Source organism: Vicugna pacos, unplaced genomic scaffold (assembly GCF_048564905.1).
Source record: "Vicugna pacos unplaced genomic scaffold, VicPac4 scaffold_104, whole genome shotgun sequence".
NCBI lineage: Eukaryota > Metazoa > Chordata > Mammalia > Artiodactyla > Camelidae > Vicugna > Vicugna pacos.
The window spans coordinates 5564232-5581179 of record NW_027328784.1 but is presented as its reverse complement, the minus strand read 5'-3'; the positions used below and the strand labels follow the sequence as shown (position 1 = coordinate 5581179).

The following is a 16948-nucleotide window of genomic DNA, read 5'->3' as shown; positions in this document are numbered from 1 at the left end:
CCAGGAAGCATTGATTGTCTCTCTCCTATGTGCCCAGTGCTGTTTTAAAACTCTTTTATATATTTTTTTAATAAAATAATAACATGCTATCCCTCACCCCTGCTCAGGGCTGGTGGGAAACCAACTGAGTTTTTATTGAGTTGTTTTCCAAGGAGTAGAGATGAGTTATAAACAGAACACAACTTCAGGGCAAAACAGGCGGACTGGTTTTCCAGCAGGCCAGATAGCGATGACGGGTTTTCAATAGAGGCGCACAGAGGCTGAGAGAGAAAGCCTCCAGGACCCTACAGAAAGCTGCCCACAGTGCCTTCTCCATGGCACTACTGAAATAGGAAAGAACAAATCTGACTCCATATTAGATCTGTTCCTTTGACTTTAAACATGTGCCCTGTTTCCTAGGCTTAGTCTTGCTGTTTCTGCACCTTTTGTGAAACAATGTTGCCTAGATCCTGAAATATACAGGAGACCCTATTCTCAAGGCTCTGACTTTGAAGGATATTATCACTTTTCCATTCGTATAAAGATAACAAGATACAGAATAGAAAATAACATTTGCTTGTTGGAGGTTTACACGGATCTGACCCAGGTGAAGAGCTGCAAGAACAAAGGATTCTAACAACAAAGAATTCATACACCAAGTTTGCAACAACCAAGCATTCCCGCTTCCCCTTTTTAATATAAGAAGAGCCTGAATTCTGACTTGGGATGATGGTTCTCCAGGACATTGGTCTACCATCTTCTCCGCTGGCTTTACAAATTAAAGCCGCTATTTCTTGCCCCAAATCCTTGTCTCCTGATGTGTTGGCCTATAATGCACGAGTAGAACAAGCATGGACTCGGAAACACAAACATACATTGAAAGTACGCATTTGGTATATTAAATGACCTGCTTCCACTCGTATTCCTGAGGTTTTCTTCTCTTGACCACTCCTACTATATTTATGAAAAACCTGTCATGTGGACACATTTCCTTCTCTAGCCACTACCCTTCCATGTAAAAACTGATGCCAAGAAGGCAATGGAAGTTGCTAGAAGGTATTACCTGGCCAAAAAAGAGCAGAAGTGGGTTCTGGCTGATGTTCAGGAGCAGGCCGGGGCACCTGACAAGATGTCATAAGTACGGATAGACAGCTGGGCACCAAAGGAGAAGCTTCTAAACTTCCATGAGGGAATTGTTGGATAGGAAGGAACAGTCCCAGACTATAGCTCTGATCCCACCACGAGCTTCCTGGGCAAGGCTGGGCAAGTCATTTAAATTCTCTAGACCCGTGCTGTCCAACACGGGAGCCACCAGCCACATGCAGGATTATGATGTTATTCTGTAGCCAGACAGAATTATAAATAAACACTTTATTGCAAAGGGTCAGCAGGTATAATATTTAAAAACATTATTGGTTATCTTGCCCTAACAAGTTATTTTTGTATGTCTAGCTTTCTGTGGGTTGTAATGCCTGCAACTAATGTTTCCCTTACAGTGAGGTATTTTGAAATTATAAGTTACTGGACACAGTACACTCATATCACAGTTGAAAAAAAACTGATCTAAATAAGCAAGGTGATCTGACTTAGTAGTTATGAGCAGGGGCTCTGGGGCCAGCCTGCATAAGTATTAATTCTCACTCTCCCTCCAGGGAGTTCTGTGTGAATCTTGGACAAATTATTGTTGCTGTTGTTGTTGTTGTTGTCATTGTCATTGTTATTATTTGTGCCTCTTTTTCCTTACCTTTTAAATAGCGAGGAAAATGTAGACTCTATCCCCTACAGTGTTGGCAGGATTAAATGAGTAAACGTCTGTGCTGCCCACTTCCCTGGGTTTCAGCATTCTCCAGGCAATCAGTTCCAAACGCAGTGTCATTCTCCACTGTCTTCGTCAGCCTGGGATTCTGTAACAAATTACCGTGTGTCGGGTGGCTTAAACAACCAGCATATTCCTTATGGTTTGGAGGCTGAGGCTTTCAAGGTCAATGTATCTGGGAGAGGATTGCCAGCTCGAAGATGGCTGTCTTCCCACTATCTTCATGGCCCAGAGAGGAGAGAGAAGCAAGCACTTTGGGGCCCTGTATAAGAACACTAATACCATTCATGAGGGCAATACTCTCATGACCTCATTTTATCCTACTAATCACCTCCCAAAGGCCCCGCATCCTTATATCATCAACCTGGGAGATGAGGTTTCGACATATGGATTTTGAGGGGATGCATTCAGTCCACACATCGGCTAACTCTCCCAAACATGCAGTCATCAAACCTGTAGCTAATTTCAAAATAATGTTTATATCTCTCTGCCCATTTCCATTCCTACATCTACTAACACTGAAGCCCTGCTACATTTTATTTCTTATTTTCCTTGTAGAGGTTTAATTGATTCCTCTAACTCCAAGGATTCGCTCACTCCAGTCTGCTTGACAGCCCTGCCAGGTAGGACTTCCTTAAAACACATTCCCATTTCACCTGGTTGTTTTTTAGGTGTAAATGTCAGAATTCTCTCCACACCCCATCCTAGACCTTTAATCCCTTACACTACCGCTCACTATGTTATTTTCCTATTACCACTGTAACAAATTCCATTAAGCTTAATAGCTTAAACCAGCACAGACTTATCAGCTTATGGCTGTGGATGTCAGAGATCCAACACAGTTCTCATTGGGATAAATTCAAGATACCAGCAGGGTTCCTTCCTTCTAGAGGGTCTAGAAGAGAATGTTTCCTTTTTTTTTTCCAGTTTACAGAGGTCACCCACCTTCCTTAGCTTGTGCCCCTCAACTTCCTCCATTTTCATGGTCAGCAGCCTTTCTGAACATTGCTCCATCGCTACACCTCCCTCTGATTTTAAACTCAGCTGGGAAATATCCTCCATTTTAAGGACCCCTGTGATTACATTCAGCCCACCTGGACAATCCAGACTACTCACCCTATTGTCTCATCTCAGGATCCCCTTGTCCCATCCCACTCAGGCAGTATGTATGTGGCTGTGACATTCACCTTGTGTAACATTTCCTCATGAGCAATTTATGGTTCAAGGCACTTATAAGTGACTTTTTGTTTTTCTTCCTTATCCTTTCTACATTCAGTTTGTCTGGTGAGATTATATGAATCCTTTTTATTTGTGCCCCTGCACTAATCTATAATAATGTATCATGGGTTTAAAGGCTAACTAATAGACAATTTAGGAGACAGAAATCCTCTAAGATTTTTAATCCTAAAATATCTGTCATCCCTTTTGCCATGTACAGTAACTTGTCACAGGTGGCTACCCTGTGGCCGGGGAGGGACATGATTCTGCCATCACACTCCCCTCATTCTTACCAATGTGCTGATCAACTAACCAAGGATCTATGCTCTCCAACTCACTCACTTCCTCCTCCTTTGCATTGACTATCCTGTTCCCACCGCTTCCTTCATTCACCACATCAGGATTTCATGACCACATTCTCCCCTAAATGAAATGGGTATCTTGCATCTAATGCCTGACAGCTGTTCTTATTGTACATGCACACACTGACCTACACATAATCCCGTCCATCTCTTTATTTTCCTAGAATCTTCCAGAAGAATCAGTTCCATGATGATAATGATGATACTGACAATGATGACAGGGGCCTCTCAAGGATTCTGATAAAGAGGGAATCGATAAAGGGAGGGAATCATTGCAAAATTGCCCCAGAAACAGGCTTAAAGGTAAATAACTCTTATAGTGTTTAATGAAATTGACTAATATTTAACTATTTTTAAGACTTTATATCACTGAATTTAAAATTTTAACGGGAATTTTCATTCACCACTAACCAAGATTCAACTCTGGGACCAAAATCTAAGGATTTCTGTCTTCTAAAAAATTGTCCACTAGCCTTTTAAACACGTGATCCTTTTAAAAAGTTTAGTGCTGGGCTGAAAATAAGCAGGATTCATATAATCTCACGAGACACAGTGAATGTGGAAAGACTAAGAAATAAAAATAAAAAGCCATTCATAACGTCTTGAACTTTACGTTGCTCACAGGGGAAAATGTTTGCCAATGTGTGTGTCACATCAACATGACGACTGAGTGGGATGGGGAAGCTGATCTTCCTCATCAGTCATTTATGCTGATTTGTTAGATGCCAAAACAGTTTCCTCATTGAAATTGCTTCTAACAAGTATGGAAGAATTTAGGTTCTACCAAAAGCAGGCTGAACATTTTCCCCTGCTTTCAGGTCTCTGGACTGAATGTCCCCACAAGAAGGACATGATTATGTTTCATAGGGAAGTCTTCCTGAGAAGCAACAGGCTTTTCTAGGGCAGAACTGCAGAGCCCCCCATGGAGGGCTGGAGGAGGTCTAGAGGGGACACTGGAAAAATAGCAGGAGTGAATTCAGATACTGCTGCTCAGGTTGCCAAAGACAGCATTGCTATCTCTAAGGATATGACATTCTCCCAAATTTTCCATGAGTGAAGGAGCCTGTGAACACTAAGCAGGTTGTTAAGACACAGCAGCACATAATTTGCGTGACAACACAATTAGAGTATGATTTGATATTTGCAAAATAACTAGCCCATTGTTCTTTGAAACTGCAGCAGTAGCAATAGAAATAAAAAAGACTGAGCCGTCTTGGAGACAACAATCAATAAACAATTCTAAATCTGCAGAATTCCTTGACAATATTCAAGCAATGAGCTAGATGTGTGCTGCAGATACCTCTTACTGCAGGGCTCACTCCTGCAAAGCATAGAACTAGTTTCTCAGCACACAGAGGGAACCAAGTCAAGATTCCTAATCTTTTGAGATTTACTAAATGGCTGGAAAGATCAGACAAGTACATACAGGCAAATATGATTAAATGGAATCAAATAATATCAAATGTGATTTGAGCACAGACGAAAGAGAAATTCCTTTCACCTGGGATCTAGAGAGACTTCTTCAGAAAATGTGGCTCTGGAGACGGCCAAAGACATGGGTGGAATTTTGGCAGAACAGGATGTAAGGAATTTAAAAACTTATTCTATAATTCATATAAAAATTCAAAGGATCCCAAAAATCCAAAACAACTTTGAACAAGAAAAACAATGTTGGAAGACTTGCACTATCTGATTTTCAAATTTTTTTTATAAAGCTACAGTAATCAGAAATTATGGTGTTGGTGTAAAACAGGAAAATAGAATAATGGAACACAATAGAATGTTCAGAACTAAACCAAGACTTATACAGACAATTGATTCTCAAAAAGGATGCTGTGGAGAAAGGATCTTTTCAGCATGTAGTGCTGGAACAATTAGATAGTGATACGCAAAAAAAAAAAATGAACTTTGATTCACACCTCACAAAATATACAAAATTTACCTCAAAATGGATCATAGATCTTAATAGGAAATCTAAAACTATAAAACAGCTAGGAGAACAAGCATAGGCTTAAGCTTTATGGCCTTGGGTTTGGCAAATTTTTCTTTGCTATGACACCAAAAGTATCATCTATTTTAAAAAGAAACTGATAGAGTGAACTTTATGAACATGAAGACTCTTCAATGCTCTTCTAAACACTGCTAAGCAAATGAAAAGACAAGCCATAGACAGAAGCTATTTGCAGATCATATATCTGATAATGGTCTCTCTTTGTATCTGATCCAGAATAAAGAGGTCTCAAAATTCAATAATAATTCAAACACCTGAATGAATGAGGCCAGAAAACACACTTCAATAAAGATATCCAGATGGATAATAAGCATATGAAAAGATGCTGATTAAAGGTGTCATTAATGATTAGAGAAATACTTTTAAAAACCACAGTGAGATACTAGTTCACATACATACTAGAATGAATAGAGTTAGAAAGACTGACCTTACAAGGTGCTGGCAAGGAAGTAGAGCAACCAGAACTGATACACACCACGAGGAATTTACAATAGTACAACCATTTTGGGAAAGTCTTTAACAGATTCTTTTAAAAAGGTAAACACCTATGTACCATATAATCCAGACATTCCTCATCTGGTGCTTTAGAAAGGAAAAGCATATGTCCATACAAAGACTTATAACCAAATATTCACTGCTATTTTATTTATAATAGCACAAGTTGTAAATAACCCATGCATCCATCAAGAAGTAAATGCAGAAAGAAATGATGGTCTATACAAACACTGCTCACAATAAACTCTTCAGTAAAAACTCAGCACTAAACAATACTCTACTATAAGACAAATAAGCTATTAATACAGCAACACAGATGATTCTCAAAATAATTACACTGAATGAAAGAAGTCAGACAACATAGAGTAGATACTGCATGAATCCATTCATATAAGGATCTTGAAAATGCAAACCAATATGTTGTGATAGAAAGCAGATCAATGGTTCCCAGGGGAAGAGACGGGGAGGGAGGGAGGGACAAAAAAAGTCAGGAGAGAAGCTTTGTGGGTGATGGGTATGTTCACTGTCTTGAGTGTGGTCATGGTTCCTTGGGGATATTCTTACGTCAAAACATATTAAGCTGTACACTTTAAACGTGTGAAAATTATTTTGCCAAGTATACCTCAAAGCTGTTTTAAGAAAAAAGGCACTTTAGTCCTGATCCACCTCAGCGCCTGATTGGAGTGACATGATCAGTCCCTCACACTGTCTGCCTAACGGGAAGGTAGAAAAGCTCTCACAGAAGATAACATGGATTTTTCATTTGCAATGTCTGCCATGTAATAAAGAATTTCTAGACATGCAACATGTCCAGACTATATGACAGATAACATGAGAATAAGGAGCATTAGACAAAGGATGCAAACCCCAGGTGATGTAGGCATCAGAGTTACCAATAAAGGCTATAAAATACTTTTAATATATTCAAGAAAATAAGGAAATGATGGGAGAATAGATAACAGGGTAGAGACTTTCACCAGAGAAATATACTGGAATGTATTTTTAGGAAAAGTCAAACTGATACTCTAGAACTGAAGCTTTCAGCTCTGGAAACAGGTAAACAGAGCTAATTAGGATCCCTTTTAAGTAAAACTTTCAGTAATTCTGGGTAAAATATAACAACAAAGTAACACAGAGCTAACTATGGAAAGAGAAGTTCCCTGATGACAATACAAAGAGGACACTTAAAGCCCAGAGTGGTCATCTTGTGAGCTGATGCCACCGCACCCTGGAGGGAAGGGGTTTTCATCTGCACATAAATAAGGATACAATGTCCATGTAGGAAAAAGGGTCCATACCAGATGTAGAAGACTCTTCCTCTATATCTATATAGTCAGAGACAGAGATGTAAAGTGGCAGCAGAGGTCACAGTGACACAGGGCCCTGGGCCAAGGAGTGTGAGCACCTCTGCAAGCTGGGAAAGGTAGGATGATGAATCCCTCCCAAGAGCCTAGGTGTGGAACGTAGCCTTGGCCACTCCTTGGTTTTAGCCCACTGACATTGACTTTGCACTACTGCACCCTAGAACAGTGAGAAGATGAATGTGTATTGCTTTAAGCCACTGAGTCTGTGGTCCTTTGTTACAACAGCAATAGGAAAGGAACTCAGGAACCAATATGAACTTGAACCACAGGCTGCCTGCTGTGCTGGCAGGGAGTCCTTTGTCTCTGATCCTGGGGGAGTGTCCTGTCCTCTGGCAGCATCCACAAACTACCTCATGCTAACTTGGCAGTTTGCAGAGGGTTAAATCTTATCCCTGCACAGTTCTTGATATTTAGTTAATAAAAATGATGGTGTCATCATGGGTATTTTTCCATCTTTTAAATACCCTTCAGTCTTCTAATAAAGCTACTTCTAATTAAGAGACCATGTCAATAGTTTTCAATCTTCATAATAAATAACTGTGGTTTTATCTGGTTACTTAAATTATGAATAATAATGTTCACATTTGTAAAAGTTATTAAAATCAACATTGTTTAATGAAAATATCATTTCTTTTCGCATGAACATGTATTAACTACAAGAAATGTTCCATGCTTTCTTCTACGATTTACTGTTAGAGCCTTAAAGAATAATATTTTCCTCAAAAGATATTACGGCAAAGGGATTTCTTTTGGTGGAACTGTTCCGGCATCAAATCTGGTGCATGTCTCAGGCCACTGGCAACATAGAGATGATAGAAATTAGGAGGCATTATAAACACAGAATCATTTTTAAAGGAATTAAAAAACTGGATGTGTGTAAACAAAGAATCAGAGAATATTCTGGTGAAATAAATGTATTTTTCAGCTTAAGCAAGACATGGGGTGAATAAATCTGAAATGAAAAAACCACCCAGAGTTTAGCAGCGAGTCATGCATGCAGTGTGAATGATCAAAACCAAGTTGTTTCCAAACCAGTGTGCAGGCTTGATGCCTTCATGAATCAAATCTGTGTGGCACCAGGCCACCTCGAATACATGTTGATGAGGTATTTATAAGCCCTTCACCATCCCAAATCAAAGCCCACGCACGAGCCACAAGACCATCACCTACACATTTGGAAAACACACAACATGGTGAATAGCACTTTTCTTGTTCAGTAGCCGGTGGCAGCGAACTGTCAGCAGGCAGAGATACAGGGACACAGAGGCACCTCCCCTCACTCAGCTGATAAACTTCCGTGCATCCCTGGGGACAGGATTGTCATAAAATGCACCATGGATTGATCCTCCTCCTAGGAAAGGAACCGTAGTGCTGTCATTAGGTTTGAGCAGGGGTGGGTGGAGGATCTCAGAAGAGTTGTTTCAGCACACCAATAGAATTCTTGGCCACCGTGACCACGAAAGACAAGTCCCCTGCCATCCCAGTAGGCACTTGGGCTCCTGACAAAAGCTGGGCTCAGTAAAGGGTTGAGTAGAAGGCACAGACCTGAGGGATGCCCCAGCAATAGGCAGGAGGTAGGGCCTGGTTTATACTGCTCTGGGTGTATCCCAGACTCATCCGAATACGAAATCAGAAATTTGCAAAACAGCAGAGCTGGGGTGGATCATCTACTCCAGACTCCTCACCTTACAGTTAAAAGGGTGGCAACCCTGACAGGCAAAGCAACGTGCTAAAGGCAGAGCATGGAAGTCGCAGTGCCAGATGAAACACAGCGTGCAACCCCCGTTCAAGGCCGCTGACTCTGACGACGGGGCCAAGGTTTCCAATGAGGAGAATAAGACAGTGTAAATACTTTGTTCCCCCTAAAACCCCAAATGTTTTTTAAAGGCACAAAAACTCACCTTAACTAGATCTCTTCTGAGGGGGCTCTCTTCTGCTTCTTCGTCTTTCTGTCTCCATTTCCCTCTCTCAGACACAAACACATTCAGTTTTGTGAAAGGGGACTTCCTTCCATACAAAGACAGACTTCACATCTTCAGAAAGATACCTGAGAAAGCACGTTTCTCAATTCAAGTCTTTGTGTGAGTTCTGGGCAACTGGCTTATTTTCTAGAACAATCAGTAGTTACAAAATCAGGAAATCATCTTCCACAAAGGCAGAGTTCTGGTCCGTGTTGATAAAGTTGGGGATGTCACATTTCATGAGTCTGTTCGGCTCCTCCTCTGGCCACCTGCTGCATCTGATGGCTTCCTGGAGCCGAATAACACTGTAAAGGGCTATGGTAGGGATACCAGCTTTGGCCTTGTCCAAGTGGTCCACTTCATTGATGTAGCAGTGAAAGAGGGACCTAGATTCGTCATTGCACTGCCAGAGAACACCTTGGGCAGCAGCGGTCTTCCAAAGTCTGACACAAAGCTGTTGAGTCTAAATCTCTTCTCGGGAGACTCTGCATTGCTACAAAGAAAACCAAAATAAAATATCGTTCACAGTGTAGCTCGGTGACCTGAAGAATCATAGTTTTTGCCATCTACTGAGAGTAAATCCCTGCACAGAGCATGCTGACATGCACTGGAATTGAAAGACATCACTTCTGAACACATAAAATTAAACTCAAGGCAAAAGTCTAAAGTGAGGGCCCATGGACCATCCTAAAAAGACATCGTTCCCTGAGAATCCTCAATATTGGTGCCTCGCACACCAGTGTTTCTCCGTGGGACACTCAGATCTCTTCATCAGGATTCGTTAAAGTGCTTCTTAAAATGCAGAATCCTGGGGTGCACACCCTCAGAGTCTCCAGAGGTAGCGACTGGTAGTCTGTATTTTCATAGCCACCAAGATAACTAAACATGCTCAGGTTTAGCACCGCAGTCTACATCGGGTCACCTGAGCATCGACAATTCTGTCTCACGGGATGGGGGGTGCCATGTGTGTCAGGGTGCTGTCCTACCCATGTGTCTCCCCTGATTCTCAGAACTGACAGTGCTGCCCCATTGGGCACGAAATACCACCGTTTCACAATGCATACGCAGGGCGCCCGACTGAAAAACAATCAGTGATAGGAGAGGGGACAAAACTCAGCTTCCTGTTACCTTGTTTCACTTACTGTGGGACGAGTGATCAATTCAAGGGTAATAAATCAGTGAATGAGTGAATAACATGACTCGCGTTAGTCCCACGAGTGCCTGGAAGAGCAAGCCTGGGCACATTGAGAACCATAACAGCCCATCTACTTAAATGTCATCCTCCACAGATCTATGTAAAGGTTACTTCCACCCAGGCAGTGACTCCAGAAGGGCAAGAATCATGTATGAACACACTCTCAAATCCAGAACAGAACCTGACAACAATTAGGCTCTGGAGTCTGTGTTTAGCGAGTGTGGAATCTCAGTGATTCCAGCTCTTACACCTTGCCTTCCCATCCCACCACACACGATATGGCCCTTATGTCCAGTTCTCCCGGGGCTGGGGCCACGGAACCCATTTATAGGACTGGAAGAATCTGATCATTTAAACCATCCCCCAGATTATCATCAAGAGTCACCTGCATTTCAGGGATCAGTAATCCCAGAAGCTTTGCAGTTCAGGCAGCTGAGGGATTTTTATATCAGCTCTGTCTTCTACTGTGACTGCCTGGGTGACATCAGACAAGGAATTCTGAAAAGCCTGAACTTTTCCTTTCAGGAATAATCTAATTAACAAATCTCGTTGACCACTCAACAAATGTGATGTGAAGATCAATGATTTTACACAGGAGTACAACATTCACTAGGTCGTGGATTTAGAATCAGAGGAAAATCATTTTAGAAAGATTGACAGAATGTAGCTTTAATGCGAATTTAAGTATTCTTACCTTTCAGTAAATCATCTTCCCCTACTTATCACTTCACCCAAGTTTAAAAGATGTCTGAGAACAGGGATGAGTGTGCCAGCAATCTGAGACCCAATAACCTAAAATGTCACCTAGGAAAAAGAGGGGAGTAACACATTTTTAAAAAGCATGGCGAGGATGGCGGGGCCATCCCCAACCCCAGACTAAGAAGCTCTGAGTAATAGCTTTCCTGCCTGCCTGGGGCATCAGCTGATGTGAAAATCCACCCAGAAACCTCACTGTCCAGCAGCTCTTCCATAACACAGGCTACACTTTCTCAGAATTAAGAATTGCGTCCAGTAACCACTTCGCTGAAGAATAAAGACAAAGGAGAACAAGAGATTTCTGCCCCTCCCAAGGGAGAGCCCAGACCTCGGGCTGCATGCACTGCGCCCACCTCCCTGGAGAAGAATAAACTGGAGAAGGGCGTTCTGCGAAACTGGGGCAGCAAAGGTTGAGATGGGAACAAATTGACCAGCTGGCCAGGGACAGCCCCCTCCGTTGCTGCCTTGGCGGCTGCCTCAGCACTCTCAGCCCATCCTGCCCACCTCTGGTGGCTAAGCTGTCAGGGAAATTGCTTTGCGATCTGGAGCAACAGAGGCTGCCCACAGGCCAATCTGCGGAAAAGATGGGCGCTAAACCCCCAGCTCCCGAGTGACAGGCTCCATACCCCCGCCAACACCCCGACGCCCCCGCACCCTACCGCAACCCCGGGGAAATATGACCCGAAGAAGTGTGACCTGGGAACGAGGGGCAGCAGAGGCCGCCCCCACGTCAGGCCTGCAGAGAGATTGGAGCTTATCCTCCAGCTCTCCAGGGGCAGCCCCTGTCCTCTCCACCTCCTGATCTCACCGCGCCCACCTTCCAGGAGCAATCAGACCAGGTGTGGGGTGTCAGGCGAATCTTGCGCCAGAGAGGACGTCCCCAGGCCAGGTCAGGGGAGAGGAGAAGAAGTGGCCCCATTAGGCGGGGCACCCGGCCGTCGCAACTGCCTCTGCCCCTTGACCGCATCGGGCCCGTCTCCCAGGAGCAAGCTGACCTGGAGACGGGCATCCGGCTTCTTGGGCAGCAGAGGACGCCCCCAGGATTGTTCGCGGGGAAAAGGAGAGCAAATTGACAGGCTCCGCGCTGCAGGTCTTCTACCCCCGCCATCGCCACCCCCGCACCTTAAAGGCACCGCCCAGGGCGCCCCTCCCCCAGCAGGCTGAGTAGGACACGTGAGTCTGGTGACCTGGGGCAGGAGAGGCCACTCCCACACCAGGCCATCGGGGAGACGGGAGCCAATCCACCAGCTCCCCAAGGCAGCCCCTACCCCCGCAGCAGCCACCACTCTTGCCCATGACCTCACAGTGGCCTTCTCTAGGGAGCAGGCTGACCTGGAGATGGACGTCCGACGAACTTGGAACAACAGGGACCGCCCCCAGGGCAAACCATGGGGGGAAGTGGGAGCAAATGGACAAGTTCCATGGGAAAACCTGCCGCTGCTGCCACCACCCCCAAAGTACCAAGTCCAACTCCCGGGGTCAGGCCGACTAGGATACACGCGTCTCGTAACACAGGGCAACAGCGACCGCCCCCAGGACAAGACGCGGGGAAGATGGGAGCAAATGGGCCGCTCCCCCGCTGCAGGCCCCCGACCACCGCCACCCCTGCACCCTGACTACCCTGCCTCCCGCCCCCAGCAGGCAAAGTGGGACAGGGGTGTCCCGGGACCTGGAGCAGCAGAGGCCGCCTTCAGGCCACGCGGTGCAGACATGGAGCTAATCCACAATCTCCTCCGGGGCAGCCTCCCTATGCCTGCAGCCACCACCTTACCAGCCCCCTGACCGCACCGCACCCATCTCCCAGGAGCAAGCTCACCTGGAGTCGGACCTCAGGCAAATCTCCGGCGGCAGACGTCGCCCCCAAGCCAGGCCGTGGGGGAGAGAAGAAATGGAGCAACTCCCTGGAACACATCCCCTGCCCCTGCCGCCTCCGCCGCCGCCTCCCAGGAGCAAGCTCATCTGGAGACCGGCGTCCCGCCTCTAGGGCAGCAGAAGCCGCCCCTGGCTCCGCCTCTGGGGAGAGCGGAGCGAATTGATCGGCTCCCCCGCGGCAGCCTCCCTCCCCCCGTGGGTCCCGCACCTTAACGGCCCCGCCCCTACTCCGCACTCAGCAAGCTGAGTGGGACAGGAGTGTCTGGCGACCTGGGGAAGAAGAGGCCGCTCCCAGGCCCAGCAGCCGGGACAAGGCAGCTATTCCACCCGTTCGCCAGGGGTAGGCCCGCTCCGCCCCTCTGCCGCTGCCACCGCCCTCTGACCTAACGGCCCCACCTCCCAGGAGCAAGCTTACCTGGAGTGCAACATCTGGCGAATCTCCAGCGGCCAAGCCCCACCCCAGGCCAGGCTGCAGGGAAGAGAAGAAATCGATCGGCTTGCCCGGGCAGCCTCCCAACCGCCGCCGCCGCCGCCGCCGCCGCCCAAAAGCATTGCAATAGCCCACCGGGGTCAGGCTGACTGCAAGGATGTGCACTTGCCTTCTTATCCTGGCCAGGTCCCTGAGCACCTCCCTGCATCCCTACACTCCCTGCACCTCTGCACCCCTGCTACTCTCTGCAATTCTGCATCCCTCCACCCCCACATCCCCTGAAATGCCTGCGCCCTCCACAGCCCCTGCACCCCTGTCACCAGTTACACTTTTGCACTGCTTACACTCCTGCACCCCTGCATGTCCCACACACCACCTCTTGGGCCTTTGGCAGAGTCTCTGCTGTTAGACCAATGCACAGTGACTCACTCTTTGCCAGTATATGATGCATCAGTGGACGTCAGGGGTTGCCTGCAGGAAGGTACATGTTCCTGGTCACTAGCCTGGGCCACTAGGGTGATCTCTGTGAGGTCACCCAGGACGGGTTCAGAGATGCTGTTCTCTGGGAAGAGAGGAGTTGAAACCGGTCTTGAGGGCAGAGCTGTGCTCACCAGGCCGTCCACGCTTCATGTTTTACACAGGGCTTCGGAGAAGTGAAATGGATCCGGCCAAGTAATACCGGCCTGCTGTGAGCCCACCTCAGTCCTGGGCTCTGAGTCAGACCGACTGGCTCCCTCAATCAGGGCCCAGTTTGGGCACCTGAATGGTCCCTTTGAGGCATCCCAACAGTTCTCAGGATGAAGTCTGGCTGCTTCCACCCCATGGCCCTCCCTCCTACTGTGCTGGCCTCAGGAAGGTTCCTTATATGGGGAAGAAGGCAGCCCACACCCTACCCCACCCCTCACCTTTCTCTAACCCAGGCTGGTGCTCTCTGCCCCTCAGAGTCTGGGAAGCCATCCCTCTTCAGTTATGTCCCTTCTGAGATGGACTTGCTTCCACTCAATTCTAGGCGAGGATGCACCATGGAATGCACTGGGTAAGAGAACCAAAATAAATAATTTCTTCTGTGAGGTTGTCTGTTTATCTACTGGGGCTGGGCTGTGTGTAGTTTGCTACAGCTATTGGTGTGAGAGGCTAAAACAGCCTGTGTGTCCTTGTTTTCATCTCCCCGCTGTCTTTGGGTTTTCCCTAGACACTCCTGAGACATTTACTTCTGTTAGTATTATTCCTGTTATTACACACGGGCCCTACTGACATGGAGGTAAGGTGTTGGGGGAGCGGGACAGAGCAGGGCATCTGCAGTCCTGTGATTAGTTCTCATTGAGCCTGTGCCCTGAGCTGTGACCTCCACAAGTGTGTCTCTTTCCCCCCACCCCAATTTGGGTGACACAGAAGGGATTTCCCTTCTCCCAGGTTGGTTAGGCTCTGGTAAAATAATTTCTCATTAAAAAAACAAACAAAAAACAACTTCCCCCAATGAAACAGAATGTTCTGGGTGTATTTCAATACAGTTATTTTCTCCTCTCCAGGCAGGAAGCATGAGGAGTTATCCTCTGACCTTCATTCTGAGAACAGGACATGGTCCTGGATGTAAAATACATGAAAAAGAGCATGGGGCCCCTCTGACTGGCCCCCTGGACTTGTCACACTCTGATTTCCCCACACTGAGCCTCCTGCTGGCCTCAGGGACCTGTTAAATCTGCCTGCCCCCAGGGTTCTTACAAAAGCAGGTTCTGCCTTGGGAGCTGTGACTCTCCAAGCCTGCCCGCTGTTCCCTTTGCAACCTCTCTGGGTTGGGAGCAGCTTTCCCCCTCAGTCTTCTGGGATCTAAGAAGAGCAGTGGGTTTGCAGCTCCCTCAGATTTGGTGTTATTTTCAGGACAGGAGGAAGAACTTCTGAGCTCCACACGAGCTGGACCAGAGGCTGGAATCCTCCCTTCCTCTGCCACCGTGCAATCAGTGGCTGTGGTTCTAGCCGAGTTTCTGAAGATGTGGACTTAAACACACATATCCCAGCCCTCACAGGAGCACACAGTCCCATAAATCCCCCTAGTTTCCACTGGTAACTATGGAGCCGATGGGGACACGGGTTTCGGGACCACAGAGGCCTGACTGCACGACTTGCTCCGTGGCCTATTTACGTGGTTGCTCCGGGCCTTGTCTGAAGTGGCTTGTTTACCACACCTGGTACGTGGGAAACACAAAATAAGTACTAGAACCTTCACTTTTTCTCCCTCCAGGGCCTTCAAACGTAGAAAGTAATAAGTGAACTCAGACAGCCTAGTCACCACAATGAGGTCCGTCCAGCCTGGCTCTCCTGAGTGATGGGCACTGACTTGCACCTTAACTCGGAACAGTAGGGGAACTGCCTTCCTCTAACTGGGCCTCTCCCCACACCAGGCACGCCCGCAGCTCAGACGGGGCCAGTTCCCCAACTGAGGTGTGTGCTGGTGGCTTCAGTGTGACCTGGCCCTGCCGGGACATGAACCTGCAGTGAGTGAGGTGGAGGGTCGGGTGGAGGGGGGTCCCTTCTGGGGTGGCAGGGGGCCCGGTAGCACCCCTCCCAGCCTGGTGCCTGGGGCTCCCTAACACCTCCTACAGCTCCTGGGTTGGCTCCGGTCCTGGCCACTCCACACACCCTCCCAGTATCTTTTCATTATGTCCCTTTTCTGCTTTTATCAGCGAGAAGTGGCTTCTGTTGCTTGTTCAGTGAAACAGTACATCGGGAAACCAGACTACTTCTAACATCAGTAAAATACCAACCTCGGTCAGCTCGCCGGGCAGACCGTGCAGCACAAAGGCCTGAACAGGGCTGTGCGAACGGCTTACGTGAAGGGTCCTCAGCATCTGTCTTCAGAGATACAGAAGCTGATGGTTCAGGTAAAACCTCAGGGTGGGATTGAGGAATCCAAAGCTGGTTGGTTTCAAAGGCTAACTGGTCAGACCAGACCCCTGAGCTGTGGTCAGAAGCCTGGCTCAACGTCACGCAGACTCAGCGCCCTAAGTGCCGGGTGGGGCTGGTGCTGTTCCCTTTGCAGGCTCTCGTTGGGGATTCACTGTAGCCCCTTAAATACAGCAGAAATTCCAGCCCCATTAGCCCCCACCCTGAGTGTTCCATGACACAAATCCCGGGAGTGTTTAATTTTCATCTTTGTTTAGGAGGATGAAGGTGGTTCAAGAGAAGACATAAATTCACACTTAGTGACACAAGGTCACAGCCAGTACTTCCTCCACGGAGAGCTATGTGCTCCCACAGTGGTGGCTGGGGGCTGGGCAGAGACCCTCTGCTGGTCCCAGAGGGACTCGCTCATCTGGCCACAACTCATGGGTTGGACAGAAGATCCAGAGGGTGACAGAGCATCTTTCCTGGGAATTTGGAGCTGACACATAGAAATCAAGTTCACTCATCTGGAGTTTGGCGGAGGGGAGGGGCGGTGGTTGGAAATCAAATGAAACCAGAGCATGAGAGAAACTTAGAAGTGAAAGAGCG

The 16948-nt window shown here is 47.0% G+C and overlaps 1 protein-coding gene across 1 annotated transcript in view; it reads right to left on the bottom strand.

Annotated features, from left to right (window-relative positions):
- Nucleotides 1-1883, bottom strand: part of LOC140694821 (uncharacterized) — a 38484-nt gene extending 36601 nt beyond the window's left edge. Inside the window, exon 1 of the mRNA XM_072957874.1 lies at nt 1724-1883. The gene's annotated coding sequence lies outside the window, so the exon portion shown is untranslated. The remainder of the gene's footprint in view (nt 1-1723) is intronic.
- Between the last annotated feature and the right edge of the window lie 15065 nt (nt 1884-16948).